We start from the raw sequence: 17567 nt of genomic DNA, 5'->3' as shown, positions 1-17567 counted from the left end.
AAGAGATTAGGGTGCGTTTAGAGGTACACTGAAAGTCACTTCTTCTTCCCTTTATAAAGGGCGTGGATAGGACGTAAATTAGCTAATGTCGATACGGAATATCTTCGGCCACGCACAGCAAGTCGGTTGTCGAATTTACATGTAGATGTTGCGGACTGTAGCTCGTGATGTATGGAGCAACCGAGACCTGACATTCATCCAGCTGTGGATGAAACATGCGACATCACCACCCACCTGGAAAGTAACCCAGCAATTTATTATGCCATGGAAGGCTGCATGCCTGCCATCTACGAAACGGACTGTCGTAGCGGGACTGCACCGCACCTCATCGGTAATTTCGCAACGCAGCACGCGAGAAAGCCGCAAGATCTTATGTGGTGAGACGGCTCTGGTTATACCGGAAAATGACGCACTCTAAGCTCTTACGATTAGGGCTAAGCGGAATATCCAAGAAAGGCGCTCTGCATCGCGGTGTAGCTTGCTCGTCAGGTTTCGAGAGGGTGCGTTTCTGGATGAGGTATCGAATATATTGCTTCCCCCTAATTATACCTCCCGAGGAGATCACGAATGTAAAATTAGAGAGATTAGAGCGCGCACGGAGGCTTTGAGACAGTCGTTCTTCCCGCGAACCATACGCGACTGGAACAGGAAAGGGAGGTAATGACAGTGGTACGTAAAGTGCCCTCCGCCACACACCGTTGGGTGGCTTGCGGAGTATAAATGTAGATGTAGAATATGCCATCATTGTATCCCGTTTCTTTTGATGGTTCACACATGTATCTCGAGGTTTCACTCCTACACCATGCTGCTGGAATTGATAAAGAACAGAAATGATATCTTTGAATATCTATCAGCTTCAACATCGTGATATGGTAACCCATAGTTCGATTAGGAAGTTATCCTTGCTTTCTCTCTCAGATGATGGGATGGCCACTGCTGAACTCAAAATCATCTCGTGATAAAGGCGTAAAAGACGTGATCGAAGTAGCCGCGGTGATCAATGCAGTTGGCCTTCATTCCTGAGGAAAGGGTTCAAATACTCGTCTAGTCATTCTTGCCATTCCTGGAATTCTTAAATAGATGTTCTGTTCTTTCTCGCCAGCCGGTGTGGCCGAGCGGTTCTGGGCGCTTCAGTCTGGAACCGCGCGACCGCTACGGTCGCAGGTTCGAATCCTGCCTCGAGCATGGATGGTGTGATGTCTTTAGGTTAGTTAGGTTTAAGTAGTTCTAAGTTCTAGGGAACTGATGACCTCTGTTGTTAAGTCACATAGTGCTCAGATCCATTTGAACCATTTTTGTTCTTTCTCAACATTCCCCGAACCAGTTCGAGTCTTCCATTCTCATTCTCTACTGCCTAAGTTAAGTGATCATTCCTTTTCATATCAGTTCTTCGTGTTACCATGGATGTTTACAGACGCGATAGGCTTCAGATATCGTAATCTGATAGACTTCTTTCTCTTGTTTAGTAGCTACGTTGATCTGTTGGTGAGGAGGGCCGTGCAATTCGTCTCTAATGACCTCGTCGTCTATGGGACGTTAAACCCTAATCTGCTACCCCAGTTTTGACACAATTCTACATGGCCTTTGTTGGATCCGGAGCTACATTATTCATTTTTCAGAGGAAAATAATCCACCAAACAGCTACAAATTTTTTCTCCGAATTTTATTTTTAGCCAGTTTCGGAAACGCTAAATGCTGTATGACGCCCTAGTATGACCACGCACCACACACAAGAGAACCGCCGTTAATCTCTCGGACCTTTTCACGTGTTGTGGTGGGCGCGCAGCCACGATCGCATCATACAGCATTGTGAATGGAAACAAATTTTCCAAAACCGGTTCACAAATAAAATAAGGGAAAAAACTGAAATTATTTGGTTGACACTCTCTTACTCTACAGAACTGTCTCAGTCCTTATACTGTCATCAGTGGATGATACAATCGAACAGACGAAAGCGCCCTATAATTGATTAAAAGTGGGTGCATCATGGAGTACGTACCAGGTACCTTCCCATCCGCGGTCAATGCTGGTACCGACTGAGTAGTCAAGTGTGGAGTCCCAGTCCGAAGCCCTGTTTTAATACATCCGTAGAAAGCTAAAATATAACTTTTAGCACCCTAATGCCCGTGGAGTGTTCGCCAAACCATTGACATATAACTGGAGAGCAATGAAGAGGTGCCTTCCCTTATTGGGAGTACAGGTCGCGTACGGTGTACTGTAAGCGAACGAACAGGTGTTGGATATCGGAGCCCAGTATCGTTCGATGGCGTTAGACGTATCAGGGGCCCTATATCATCCCATGTACATATCTACCAATCAATCACACGAAAATACCCCCACCACCTCACTGTACCATGGTTCAAATGGCTCTGAGCACTATGCGACTTAACTTCTGAGGTCGTCAGTGGCCTAGAGCTCAGAACTAATTAAACCTAACTAACCTAAGGACATCACACACATCCATGCCCGAGGCAGGATTCAAACCTGCGACCGTAGCGGTCGCTCGGCTCCGGTCTGTAGCGCCTAGAACCGCACGGTCACTCCGGCCGGCTCACTGTACCATGCCCTACTGGCAAGCTTCTCACGGTACTTCCGTCACACTCGTATCAAGCTACTTCCGTCACATTCGTATCCTACAGTCGAAATGTGTTAACCTGCTGCCGCGCTTTAGCCGCGCATTCTTAGGCGTCTTGCCACGGTTCGCGCGGCTGCCCCCGTCGGAGGTTCGAGTCCTCCCTCGGGCACGGGTGTGTGTGTTGTCCTTAGCGTAAGTTAATTAAGTTAGAGTAAGCAGTGTATAAGCCTAGGGACCGATGACTCCAGCAGTTTAGTCCCATAGAACTTTCCACAAATTTCCAAATTTTTTTTGCTCACCTGTGCCGCGTCTTATCGGTCCATGTTGCGTTTGTCCATATTACGAGGCGTTACTCGTACACCCGTGCTAATATCTGAGCCCCGAGACGGGAGGTGAGCAGAGATACATGACTTTCCCGTACCCAACAGTCAGAGGGTGGTTCTGAGTGGTGCAGGTGCCATTAGTGGTTGTTGTTGGTGGCGGTGTCCAACATTATTGTCAGTGATTTGCTATACTGTGACCTGTTAATCCATTACTACAGGCGACATCGACTCCCATCACAAACACGACAGTTTGATTATAACACATAATTTACGGACAGCACCTGAGGCTTTTCTGCACGCGAGGGCCGGTCTCCGGCGAAAGAGATTTTTTCCAACCCCGACGTAATGGGTCAGCCTCTCCCCCTAATTGTCCTAAATGGGTTATGGCTGGGGCCTCCATTGCTGGCGTAAATGTTCCTGACCTCCCATTATGCCCGGTATCTTCTAACACGCGTTGGGTGGGAACTTCTGAAGGTCTTGGCACGAAATAGCACCTTACAGAAGCGCTGTTAGTGAGAGCAGAAAATGGCCAACGAAAATGCCTGCATTCTGCTCAGGATTCTGTTTAGGCGGAAGGACAAAATGTTAAATAATATCGTGGAACGATTTGGAGCTCGCAGAATCGGAAACAGCCCTGATGGGCGAGGTTGGGTTTTTCAAGCATTTAACGTACGTCGAGAGTTAGTGATACTTTGTGAGCAACAAAGTTGCTTTTCAAATACGCAAAGACTGCAAGAAGCGGAAGTGCGTGTTTCTTATTGGATTTGCCATTTAGTTCAAATGGTTCAAATGACTCTGAGCACTATGGGACTTAACATCTGAGGTCATAAACCCCATAGAACTTATAACTACTTAAACCTAAGTAACCTAAGTACATCACACACATCCACGCCCGAGGCAGGAATCGAACCTTTGACCGTATCGGTCGCGAGGTTCCAGACTGAAGCGCCTAGAACCACTCGGCCACAGCGCCCAGCCTGCCATTTAGTGACACGTGCAAGTACTCGATGAAAAGAGGCATCTTAGCAAAAGCGAAGTAGCTGCCTGGACGATGATGTATTTGTGAACGAGACGGACTTAATGAGATTTAATAGAAGCCAACAAATCGAATTTGTTTCCTTGGAAATCTGAGTGTCATGTTTTTGAGAGACTGTTTTTTCCTTATGGACTTATTCCTGTTTCGCTATGTGAATACCGACGGAAGCTGTTAGTATCCAATTGGCGCAGGAACTGTAAGTGGTGTAGATGTACCAGTCCAGTGCTTGGATCTCAGAATCTTTCTGAACATAGTTGGATTCCTATAGGAGTCTAATAGGAGTAGTGAGAAGTTTAACTCTGTCTCGCTGCTCAAAGCGAGAATGGTGATCCTCATCGGTCTGTGCACGACTATGCGCGGAACCAGTATGCTTCAAAACGCTCCGCGCGAAAATGCGATTTTCAGGAGGTTGTATCTCGGCTTCTGTTGGTCACAGAGGTTAAAGGCCAAGTGTTCCGGATAGCCCTCGGCCTAGCGACCCGTTTGTATACTCAACGGAAGAACAGGAGTATAGTACCTATCCTAAAGTACAGGATCAAAATTTAAACGTTATATAGTATCTCCAGCCAGCGTCCGCAGCTCGTGGTTAGCGTTGCTGCCTCTGGATCACGGGGTCCGGGTTCGATTCCGGCCGGGTTGGGATTTTCTCTGTCCGGGGGCTGGCTGTTTGTGTTGTCCTCATTATTATCATCATTTGTGACACTGGCTACATTGGTCTGTATAACAATTGGGACTTCGTAGGGCGCTGATGACCACCAGTTAAGCGCCCCACAAAACAAACATCATCGTCTAGCCCAGTCAAATTGATCAAATCGGTTGGTTCTTTCACGTTAGTGGTGCTTTAGATGCCTTATAATCATTTGGTCTGTTCCTGAAAAAACCCAAAGAAAAAAACATAATTTTTGTGTTCCAAAAGTACGAATTGTGGGGATGGCCTCTTCTATAACTTCTATTCATGGCGAATCGTTGAAATTTTTGCTATCTGTTCTTAAGGTAATGTTATCGGGTAACTTCGAAACTTTTTTGATGTTATTATCCGTTACCGAGATCCATAGCTTCAAAATTACTGTGCTAATGCGGAAGTACGCAAAAACCGAGTTCTTGTCACTTCGCACCATGGACCGCAATTATCGAAATAACTAACCATAGAAAATGGCTCAAATTTTAACTGTACATTCGCCGTTTTCCACTTTTTGAAAATCCTTATGTGTTATGAAGGTACTTCCGAAAAGCCTTGCCGGCCGCGGTGACCGAGCGGTTCTAGGCGCTTCAGTCCGGAACCGCGCTACTGCAACGGTCGCAGGATGTGTGTGATGTCCTTAGGTTAGTTATGTTTAAGTAGTTCTAAGTTCTAGGGGACTGATGACCTCAGATGTTAAGTCCCATAGTGCTCTGAGCCATTTGAACGAAAAGCCATGATGTTTGGGTACGAAAAGGAACAGTTCTGTAATTCCTGTTCTTGGTAAATCGTTGAAAATTTTGCTATATGTTGTTAAGATGATATTCTGGGGGAATACTGAATTTTTTCCACATCATTATCCGTTACCTAGATACAGAGGTTCGAAGTTACTGTACTTGTGCACCTACCATCCTGTGGGAGTGTAAATACAGTTTTAACTGACGTAGTGAACACATCGCAAGGGTTCTGGGGTAATGTGAAGGTCTCTGAGGTCACCATTCTATTATTCTAGTCGCCATTTTTTCATCGATAAAACTTTATGGCACACTTTCTCTGAATGATGGGCACTTCATGGCTATGCAGGCTGTCTTGACCTAGAAATTGTTTGGTGCTGCCACCTGACGGCGGAACCACCTTACAAAAAATTATTGTGTCATACGAAATTATTTTTAGTTGTAAACGAACAGAGTGGTGACATGAAGGACATTTGGACGGCCTTTGAAAATAACACTGCCAAATCCGTTAATAAATATGCCGACTCCACGCCGATGCGGAACAAAGGCACAAGAAGAAGAAGAAGCAGTAAGTCGCTTAATTTGTCTCATGCGCCACACAGGCGCCTTAGTGCGTGGACTCGGCCCGTGGTCCTGGTTTCGACTTTTCCCGACGTCGAGGAACCTCGGGGCGGGACGAAAGGAGCGTTTCATGCTGGCAACCATTTCCCTCAATCGAGGAACTCGTGGTACACCCTTGACGCGGCGGGACGTGTTAAGTCCAGAGGCCGCACGACCTCGGTGAGTGGGTATCTCAAACCAGCAAGTCATGATGTGGATGATCAAAATTCTCAAACTGCTCACGGTATTCCAGGAATGCTGAGATGGCACTTTATATAATAACTTTTATCTTAATAATATGAACATTTATTTATGTGTTTGGAGAGAGAGAGAGAGAGAGAGAGAGAGAGAGAGAGAGATTGATTTTTGATTGAGATTTTTACTTGTAACTGGTACCTGAATTTTGGTTGCTGCCTCCTGAATGATCAGCTTCTGCACCAGTTGGTGACGTATTACAATTTGGAGGAAGTTATTGTTCTTTAAGGTTTAAAATATGACTCTGTTAGTTTCTTGGCCGTATTGCGGATAGCGTTGAGCCCAAGTTTTCTTAGCTTTTCATACCCAAGGGACCACTGCTGTAAGTAAATAAGATCAAACAGCAATCTGCTATTCGTGAGAAAAGGAGATTGCTTGGCACACAAACTTCCTTCAAACTACACGTCCTGCTACATCAAAATTGGTCTGTGGAGTTCAGCACAATACTATTGTACAAGAACATAATCCAATTACTGTAATTAAGAAATTATGAGGGGTTGATACTTATTGAATGAAAACTGTCTTACAATTCTGTCGATTGATAGACGGCGACGACAATGAAGTTCACCTCCTCTTCCAAAAACAAGATATTTCTATTCTTCTCTTCCAGAAAATTTGTATACATAAATATTTCGCAACTCTTCCACATACTTTACTCGTTTTTATCACTAAAATATTAATTTTCATTAAATGTAACAATACGTTCTGAACGACGGCCTAGCAACACGTCCTCTTTCCACAAGATAAAGATTAACTGTCCTCTTTTTTTAATAAATCAATTATCTTTTTTTTAGAGTCCATGCTTAAAGATTCACAACTACTGTAGTTGCTGGGATTGCGCGCTAAAGAGTTTCTTGCTGTCCAGCTGCGCTTCACTTCACTTCAAGTACTTTTTGAATCACATTTACATTTACGGTATTTACATATATCAGTGAGCTTCTCAGAATAAAATCAGGCGCAAATTAATTTTAAAAACAGCAATGAGGCACACATAACATTACAATTTAGAAGTCGATTATATTTTCGCAACCGATATACCATTCAAAATGGACCAGACGCGATGTGGCCACACTGTTGTAGGTCGCATATGACATGCATCAAAATAAACGTCTTGGAATGGACAAGCTTTCAAATGGTTAAAATGGCTCTGAGCACTATGGGACTTAACATACTGAAGTCATCAGTCCCCTAGAACTTAGAACTACTTGAACCTAACTAACCTAGGGACATCACACACATGCATGATCGAGGCAGGATTCGAACTTGCGACCATAGCATTCGCATGGTTCCAGACTGAAGCGCCTAGAACCGCTCGGTCACACCGGCCGGCGACAAGCTTTCAGTTGTGTGATCCGCAGCGTAGCTCAGTGTTGGCACTTCAAGAGTCAAGTTACTGTGCCGTTCGTTGCTTCATGCATTAGGAATGTATGTACGAGCACATGTGAGAGGAACCGGGCTTTGTTTCAGCAGTCGGCAGGCTGCTGTTGCATCAGCGCACGATTTGCATGCGCCTCTCTTACGAAGCTGGGTCTACCCCGAACGCCTTCCGAGGTCACGGCGCGTCCCCATTTCCACTCCCCAGCAGGTTCCCGTCTGCCGCAGCCGTGTCATCGTCGTTTTACAATTTGTTACCTTCTTTCACATCCTGTCTGCAAACGCCATCAGTACAGCTTTCGCGTAGACCTTCAGTGGCTACAGTCAGGACAAGGGCTTCTTGCTTGTGACATTTAGAGTAAGAAAAACGGTCGTCATCCAGGTCACTCTCTGCTGTCTTCTGTTAACGCTGAAATCAGAAATGACGTACATAATAGCAGGAACACGCTCCTCACCTTGCTTCCAGGTTCTTCAAATGGGAAGTGAACAACCTGCTTTGTGATGTCATAAAAACTGGTAGCAGCATTCTTCGTCCCAGAAAGTGTTGTTTCCTTTTTCAGCACGTTTTCCACATCTTTGCTGTAGTGTTTGGCTATTATAAATATCATGCAAAGACTAGCTATCGTTAAATTGGACGAATTTCAGAGAATATGAAGACAGACGTCTGTGCCGTTCGACTAAGTTTCGTTCATTCATGGTTCTGGGCGTTTTCTGTTTGTTCCGTAACGAATGGTTCTGAGCACTAAGGGACTTAACATCTGAGGTCATCAGTCCCCTAGAACTTAGAACTACTTAAACCTAACTAACCTAAGGACATCACACACGTCCATGCCCGAGGCAGGATTCGAACCTGCGACCGAAGCGGCCGCGCGGTTACAGACTGAAGCGCCTAGAACCGCTCGGCCACAGCGGCCGGAAAATGACTTCCGTAACGGTCACGCATGGCTCCAAGAGTGAGATTAGTAAATTCTGGTGATGTGTTGCAGCGTAAATAGGCCTTCCTATGATTCCATTATTGTTTTCCTTTATCGTAGTAGCCGTGTTGCAGTGGCCTTCAGTCCGAAGAATGGTTTTATGCATCATTTCATGGTGGTCGAAACTGTGCAAGACTTTTCATCTCTGTGTCAACTACTACAGCTCACGTGAATTTGAATCTGCTTACCACAATCAAGCACTGGTCTCCTCCCACAACTTTTCCCCCACACGCTTTCGTCCATTACCAAACTGACTTTTCCTTGTTGCATTATGATGCGTCCCGTCAACCGATCTCTACTTTTGGTGAAGCCCTGTGATAAATTTCTTTTCCCTCTATTTCGGTTCAGTACCCCTTCACTGGATATCCGTTTGCCTGTCTGATCTCCAACATTGTTTTCTAGGACCACATGTCAAATGCTTCTATTTCCTTCTTGTATGAACTGTTTATCGTCTACGTTTTACTTCCGTATAAAGCTGGTCCCGGTGGAGGTCCGAGTCCTCCCTCGGGCATGGGTGCGTGTGTTTGTCCTTAGGATAATTTAGGTTAAGTAGTGTGTAAGCTTAGGGACTGATGACCTTAGCAGTTAAGTCCCATAAGATTTCATACACATTTTTTTTCGTATAAATCTACATTCCAAACAATCTCGTAAAGACTTTCTGCGATTTAAATTTATATTCGATGTTAAAAATTTCTCTTTTTCAGAAACGCTTTTATTCATACTATCAGGCACCATTTTACGATGGACGTTCAATAAGTAATACAACACATTTTTTTTTTTTTAAAGCAGATTGGGTTTATTCAGGATTCCAATACTACATATTATTCCCCAATATTTTGTCTACAAAACCCCATTTTTCGACATAATCTCCGTTCGATGTGACGGCCTTACGCCACCCTACTGGGAGGGTCCCCATGCCCGCATGGTACCGCTCTACTGGTCGGCGACGGAGCCAACGTCTTGCTCCACCGATAACCTCCCCAGCATCCACGTACTGCTTTCCACGAAGTGCAGCTTTCATTTGGCCAAAGGAATGCAAGTCGGAAGGTGGAAGATCCGGACTGTAAGATGAATGAGGAAGAACAGTCCAATGAAGTTTTGTGAGCTTCTCTCGGGTGCACGGACTTGTGTGAGGCTTTGCTTTGTCATGGGTTGCCGTTTCGTTTCCGGTTCGACGTGATGAACGCATGTTTCCTTGCCTGTGACTATTTTCGACAAAAAATCGTCACGGTCAGTCTCGCAACGCGCAAGCAACCCCGCACAAATGGTCGTTTGTTGCTCTTTGTGGTCTTCTGTTAGGCGTCGAGCAACGCAGCGGAGAAACACACACCTTTGGGTACCCCAAATGGTGGACGAGTGAGTGAGCATTACCGACAGACGCGTCCAGTTAAGCAGGAAGTGTTTGACTGTGATACGTCGAACGCCTCGAATGGGAGTGCCCGCACGCTCCAACACTGCAGGAGTCACGGCGTGACTGTGTGCGGCCGGCCGACACGCGGGAAATTGGACAGGTTTGCACAACCTTCTTGCGGTGGTGTCAGAAGCCTCGCTGAACGACTTACTGTGCTTTTGTTCACTACTAGGACTCCGTAGACATTCTGCAGGTGCTTACAAATATCTGCGATGCTCCGGCTTTCTGCCTGGAACACACCTCCGTTACAGACACCATTTGGAAGCACACGTATAGCGCCATCACCTATCGGAAAGTCATGAAACTATAGAGGCTGAAGGTGGAATATCCTAAGGTGTTCCACAACAAATTACGCTTTTTTCCAACCCAAATTGGCCGAGGAAAATAATGTGTTGCATCACTTATCGAACGCCCCTTGTATATTTTCTCTACTTCAGCCACCAGCAGCCATTTTGCTGCCGGAATAACAAAACTCATCGTTACTTTGAGAGTCTCGTTTTTAATCTAATTCACTATCAACTGACCTAATTCAGCTACATTTCATTGCCCTTGTTTTATTTATGTTTATTTTCATCATATAAACTCTTTCAAAGATTCTATCCATTTCGTTCAACTGATCTAATTCCTTTGTCATGACTGACAGAATTACAATGTCTTCGGCTAATGTCAATTTTTTTTTATTCTTCTACTTGAACTTTAATTACATTCCCAAGTAACTCCTAGGTTCCCATCACTCCTTACTTAGTCCAAACAGTGAACAACTTCGAGGATGGGCTACTCAGTTCCTTCTTAACTTCTACCGATCTTCAAATCATTTGGTTTTTGTAAATACAGTCTGGTTTCTGTACAAGTTGCAGATAATTTTTTCGCTCTCTATAGTTTATCTCAACTACCTTCAGAATTGCCCGTCCGGTTGGCCGTGCGGTCTAACAAACGGCTTTCCGGGCGGGAAGGAGCGCCTGGTCCCCGGCACGAATCCGCCCGGCGGATTTGTGTCGAGGTCCGGTGAACCCGCCAGTCTGTGGATGGTGTTTAGGCGGTTTTCCATCTGCCTCGTCGAATGCGGGCTGGTTCCCCTTATTGCGCCTCAGTTACACTATGTTGGCGATTCCAGCGCAAACAAGTTCTCCACGTACGCGTACACCACCATTACTCTACCACACATACATAGCGATTGCACTCGTCTGGTGTGAGACGTTCCCTGGGGGGTCCACCGGGGGCCGAACCGCACAATAACCCTGGGTTCGGTGTGGAGCGGCGGAGGGCTGAAGTGGACTGTGGTAGTCGTCGTGGGGTTGCGGACCACTGTGGCTGCGGCGGGGACAGAGCCTCTCCGTCGTTTCTAGGTCCCCGGTTACCATACAATACAATACCTTCAGTATTTGAGAAATTGTATTCCAGTCAACATTATCGTAAAATCTCTCTAAACCTATGCAAATGCTATGTGTATCGGTTTATCAAATCTTTAATGGTGGTAGAAAAATGCGTAGATGTATCTGTCATAGTCTGCTGTGATGTGTATGTGCCATCGGTGATTCAGTTTAAGCAATGATTACTGATTCGATGTTATAAAGAAGGGCTGTCTAGGTGCTGTAATTAATAGTCATAAAATGTTTTAGTCACGTTTTGAATTGTCCAAGAGAAACAGTTTCTGTATAGCTGTAGTGTGGGTATACGAATTCTGAAGTTCTGGCGTAATACAGAATATGTCAGGCATTAACAAGTGTCTGGAATCGTCATCTGTAGTCAAAAGTTAAGCCAGTCTTTACTTTCATGCGTAACTGCTGTCAACAAGGGATCTCAGATCGATTCCATATTCCTAGATTTCCAGAAGGCTTTTGATACCGTTCCTCACAAGCGACTATTAGTCAAATTGCGTGCATATGGAGTATCGTCTCAGTTGTGTGACTGGATTCGTGATTTCCTGTCAGATAGGTCACAGTTCATAGTGATAGACGGTAAATCATCGAGTAGAACAGAAGTGATATCTGGCGTTCCGCAAGGTAGTGTCATAGGCCCTTTCGAATAAATACCTAGGAACTACAGTTACGAGCAACTTAAATTGGAAAGGCCACATAGAAAATATTGTGAGGAAGGCGAAACAAAGACTGCGCTTTGTTGGCAGAACACTTAGAAGATGCGACAAACCCACTAAAGAGTCAGCCTACATTACACTTGTCCGTCCTCTCCTGTAATATTACTGCACTGTGTGGGATCCTTACCAGGTAGGATAGAGGGAGAACATCGAAAAAGTGCAAAGAATGGCAGCTCGTTTCGTGTTATCGCGTAATAGGGGTGAGAGTGTCACTGATATGATATGCGAGTTGGGGTGGCAGTCACTGAAACAAAGGCGATTTCCTTGCGGCGAGATGTATTTACGAATTTTCAATCACCAACTTTCTCTTCCGAATGCGAAAATATTTTGTTGACACCAACGTACGTACGGAGAAATGATCATCATAATAAAATAAATCAGATCTCGAACGGAAAGATTTAGGTGTTCCTTTTCCCACGCGCCATTCGAGAGTGGAATGGTAGAGAAGTAGTATGAAAATGGTTCGATGTACCCTCTGCCAGGCACTGAAGTGTGAATTGCAAAGTAACCATGTAGATGTAGACGATATAGTTACACAGGATAGGGATAGAATTCAAATATAAATATTGACACTAGGAGCCAATATCAAAACCAGAAAGAAGAAATGCTGCTGAAGTGTATGGTACGTGAGTTATTATATTATACTTATGGAGCTCAGTTTATATTTTTTATTTTGAATTTATTGTGATGGTTATCTCTTGTTTCAGTCTCTTTCATATGTGAATGGTTTTCAGTGTCCGTATTGTGAAATGTCGTAGATGTGTCCTCTACCTGCAGTTTGTACCGCTGGGAAAACAATGGACCCAGGAACGAAAGTGCTAATCATTCACTCCCTTAATAACATGTCAGTCTCAGACGCCAAAGCGATTACTTGCAGTCCCGAAGAACAGTTACTTGAAATATGAAGGAGATTTGATCCTCGGGACAAAACTACAGCAAATGTTAGACCAATGAATTAAGCTGTAAGTAATTTAATGAACAACGAAGAGGTAGAACTGCTGTGATTGTATTACAAAATACGAACTCTTTCGCTCCGCTCGCTTATTGTGTATGCTGCTTTATTAAGAGCATGTAAACGCTTTTGGACATAATTGTCTTTCGGTAAAGAACTTATTCGTTGTATGCTTCACCTAATGAGTAATATATGGCGTGTCTCATAATTCATACTACAGGTTTGTAATGGTTGTGTAGGGGACTTCGTTGATGCAGTTTTGATAAGTAACACAATCCGGAAATGAACCGTTTGAACGTGAAATAAGTTTGAAGACAGGATGACTTTAAAATCTCGGGGTCGCGGGTACCCACTCAGCGGGGACGATGAACTTGCCTCTGTGCTTTACAGGAGCCCGTGGCATGGGCAGTGTTTGAAGTGCTCTTCGTCGGGTTCTCTTTTTCGTCACGAAAGACGTGCTTTTTAAAGTAGAAAGTGCGGCGAGTCCGTGGAGCACCATAGTCAACCCTTCTGGTTACTAAAGTATCGGTTTCTCGGAGCCATTGTTGTGGTCGGACAAAAATGGTATGTGCTGTCACCATGATTACAATAAGCATTGACGACCGTGCCCTCTTCAAAGTTCAAGTGAAGCATGAGACCTGAAAGTCAAAGGATCATTCGCGGACGTGTGTTCCTCGTAAGAACTGTATCTACTAATTCCTCTATGCCCCAAGAAGCCTGTAATAGAAATTGAGAAAACACACTTTATTGGTAAAGGGTTCGTAATGGCTATTGTTATTAAACTAATAACCGAAAAGCACTGAGTTCATAGAAGGCAAATATTGCCATTTGAACTTTTAGAAAATACGACAGTCACGTCCACAGAATAAATTTCTATGCGCGACTTGCCGCCATAATCGTCACCATCATTTGTTTTAGACGATCCCTGGTTTTGTTTCTGTTTCTGTTAAACACGAGAATGAAGACCCACAGAACATTACCAGTTATTCGCATGTTAGAGGTAGTTAATGTAACTACCTCGTAACGCCCACGGAGAGATTGGAGAGACCATAATCGGCTGTTACTGAAATGCGGTGATTGCGTGCTCATTGCGATAAATTACTTGGCAGGTAATTGACAGAATGAGAGAAACAGAACTAACGCGGGTAAATGAGATTACATCAAATAATAACTGCCGCCTTGTTTACGAGATAAACGCGTAAAATATTATTAGGCTCGTTATCGTTCGATAAGCGAAAAAATCAGACTGATTAAATGGTCTTCATTTTATTATACAGTGATCTGTTTCGACGGTTCTAGCCTCATCAACGGATATACCAGACACATACACATCGAATGGACGTGCAATATATTTATCCCAGGAAAGTGTGTTACGAAGATCGACTGCCCTTCAGTAACGTGCGCTGTCAAAAGAGGCATCCACAGCCACAGCTGGCTGAAGAACTGATTCTGATGTAAGGCTGCTCTATCATAGTGAAATATGAAGAATTTAAGAGGCACGATAAGGGCTATTGATATCTTCATTGGCAAATATGTAATGTTCTAGAAATATCAAATATCTTCAACAAATTATACGACCACATACCTAAAGCGGTCGCAATAGCTGTATGTCATGCTATCCTGCACTATTAACAGACACATACAGATCTAATGGCTGCAGCTAAGAAGTCCGACATTGTTGTACGTCGGCTACATAAAAGGTCACGCTTTTCTATCGATGTATCGGCCTCTTGCGATGGGAAGAATGATGATATGGAGGACCAATCGGCGATTTTTGAAAGAAAAAAGGAATAAGAAGTCTGTTGTAGTTTAGAATACAAATTTCTGGTTGCGAAGATGAAGAAATCCACTGATGGTCAAGGAGCGATGCGTATGAATCGTTAACTGAGCAGCTAAGTGGATGTAATGAAGAAAGTATGTTCGGTAGGGGAAGAGAGCCTAAACTAGGCGATCGAGGAACCTGTTATCAACTACACCGAGGCGCTAAAATGCGTCGATGTGTTATCAGAGTATGCAGAATAAAATCTGACTGTGCCGACGTTCTTTGTGCTCTCTGAACTGAGAACAGTTGTCAGGGAAAAAGTGAATGAAACACAGAAACGGAAAAAAGTCTATAATTTTGCGAAAGTGAACTGAAAGCAAATGATACGACTTACAATCTTTTCAAGTGCAGTTTTGAGGGCTTTCAAATGTAACTTGCAGCATGTTTTGAAAGTAGGAGTATCGTGTGTCATGTATGAAACCAGGGACCTAGACACGACAGAGAGGCTTTGTTCCGTCGTAGCCCTCAGTAGTTCACAACCCCACATCAGACCAGCAGTCCACCCACCCCACCGCCGCCCCACAACGAACCCAGGGTTATTGTGCGCTTCGGCCCCTCAATCACTGCCAGTTTGACGAGAAGTCATACGTGGTGATTCCCCACACCATGACGCCTAGAGTAACACCGTTGTGCTCCTGCAAAATATTGGAAGAATGGAACCTCTCCACCTCCTGCCATGTGCACACCCTGGCACAGTGGTTACCACACTGCAGTCGCGTTCGGGAGGGCGACGGTTCAAACCCGCTTCCGGCCATGCTGATTTAGGTTTTCCGTGAATTCCCTAACTCGCTTCAGGCAAATGCCGCTATGGTTCCTGTGAAAGTGTACGGCTGACTTCCTTCCCCATGCTTTCGTAATCACATGAGACCGACGACCTCATTGTTTGGCCCCCTCCCTCAAATCAACCAACCAGCCAACCAACCTGATCTCCGTGGATGTCAGCGTCAATAAAATTCAGCAACAGCCGTGTAACTTAAGATATTCTTTTTATCTTATTGTGAAAGCTACCAGTTTCAGTATTTCATTATGCCAGCTCCAGGCCGCATACGCATCTATCCACGCCTGAAGATGGCGTCATGAAATGCTGAAACTGCTAGCCTTCACAATAAAAGAAAGTAATATCTTAAGTTACACGGCTGTTGATGAATTTTATTGACATTGACGATTACTTAACCAGCCGATGTCCACTGTCCATGATGGATCGATAGAGACTGGTTTCCGTAGTGTCTGTAGTTGGTAGTTGACGGTTGCAAACATATCATCGCTGTTACAGTAGTCTACGGAAACCAGTTCATAGGTGTCCACGGTCGCAGGTTCGAATCCTGCCTCGAGCACGGGTGTGTGCAATGTCCTTAGGTTAGTTAGGTTCAAATGGCTCTGAGCACTATGGGACTTAACATCTATGGCCATCAGCCCCCTAGAACTTAGAACTATTGAAACCTAACTAACCTAAGGACATCACACAACACCCAGTCATCACGAGGCAGAGAAAATCCCTGGCCCCGCCGGGAATCGAACCCGGGCGTGGAAAGCGAGAACGCTACCGCACGACCACGAGCTGCGGACCCAAGTTAGTTAGGTTGAACTAGTTCTAAGTTCTAGGGGACTGGTGACCTCAGATGTTAAGTCCCATGGCTCAGAGACATTTGAACCATTGAAGCATAGATGTCCACGGAAACCAGTTCATAGATGTTGGCCACTGATGGGATCGTGTATACGATTGGGGTTCACCCCCTCAGCGTCAGTTACAGAATGAAGATGATGTACTGAATCACCAAAACTGGTAGCTAAAGCGTAAGTAACATCGAAAGGCCGGCTGCACGTGTTCCATTTTATTACATAGAATGTTTTGGATTCTCACCTCAGGAGAAAACTAAACAATAAAACTGGAGCCAAGTAGTCAGAAGTTCGAAGACAACAGCATTCTCATCGAATGAAAAATTATTGGGAAAAGTGGAAGTTTATTTAGAAGTAATCGAACCCGGTACGTTGTCCTCGATGGTGAGTGTTCATCAGAGGTGAGGGTATCATGTAGAGTGCCCTAGGGAAGTGTGGTAGGTCCGCTGTTGTTTTCTATCTGCATAAATGATCTTTTGGATAGGGTGGATAGCAATGTGCGGCTGTTTGCTGATGATGCTGTGGTGTACGGCAAGGTGTCGTCGTTGAGTGACTGTAGGAGGATACAAGATGACTTGGACAGGATTTGTGATTGGTGTAAAGAATGACAGCTAACTCAAAAATATATAGACATTTGTAAATGAATGGGAAAGAGAATCCTGTAATGTTCGAATACTCCATTAGTAGTGTAGCGCTTGACACAGTCACGTCGATTAAATATTTGGGCGTAACATTGCAGACGATATGAAGTGGGACAAGCATGTAATGGCAGTTGTGGGGAAGGCGGATAGTCGTCTTCGGTTCATTGGTAGAATTTTGGGAAGATGTGGTTCATCTGAAAAGGAGACCACTTATAAAACACTAATACGACCTATTCTGGAGAACTTCTCGAGCGTTTGGCATAGCTGTCAGGTCGGGTTGAGGGAGGACATAGAAGCAATTCAGAGGCGGGCTGCTAGATTTGTTACTGGTAGGTTTGGTCATCACGCGAGTGTTACGGAAATGCTTCAGGAACTCGGGTGGGAGTCTCTAGAGGAAAGGAGGCGTTCTTTTCCTGAATCGCTACTGAGGAAATTTAGAGAACCAGCATTTGAGTCTGACTGCAGTACAGTTTTACTGC

General features: G+C 44.6%; 2 protein-coding genes across 2 annotated transcripts in view; one reads left to right on the top strand and one right to left on the bottom strand.

Annotated features, from left to right (window-relative positions):
• Nucleotides 1-17567, top strand: part of LOC126481682 (H(+)/Cl(-) exchange transporter 4) — a 403512-nt gene that overhangs the window by 112782 nt on the left and 273163 nt on the right. The window lies entirely within an intron of this gene.
• The window catches only part of LOC126481684 (lysozyme c-1-like), a 29586-nt gene that overhangs the window by 11378 nt on the left and 641 nt on the right, over nt 1-17567 (bottom strand). The window lies entirely within an intron of this gene.

Source organism: Schistocerca serialis, chromosome 5, assembly GCF_023864345.2.
Source record: "Schistocerca serialis cubense isolate TAMUIC-IGC-003099 chromosome 5, iqSchSeri2.2, whole genome shotgun sequence".
Classification (NCBI taxonomy): Eukaryota; Metazoa; Arthropoda; class Insecta; order Orthoptera; family Acrididae; genus Schistocerca; species Schistocerca serialis.
Note: the sequence above shows the minus strand (reverse complement) of the source record. Positions and strands in the feature narration are given on the sequence as shown.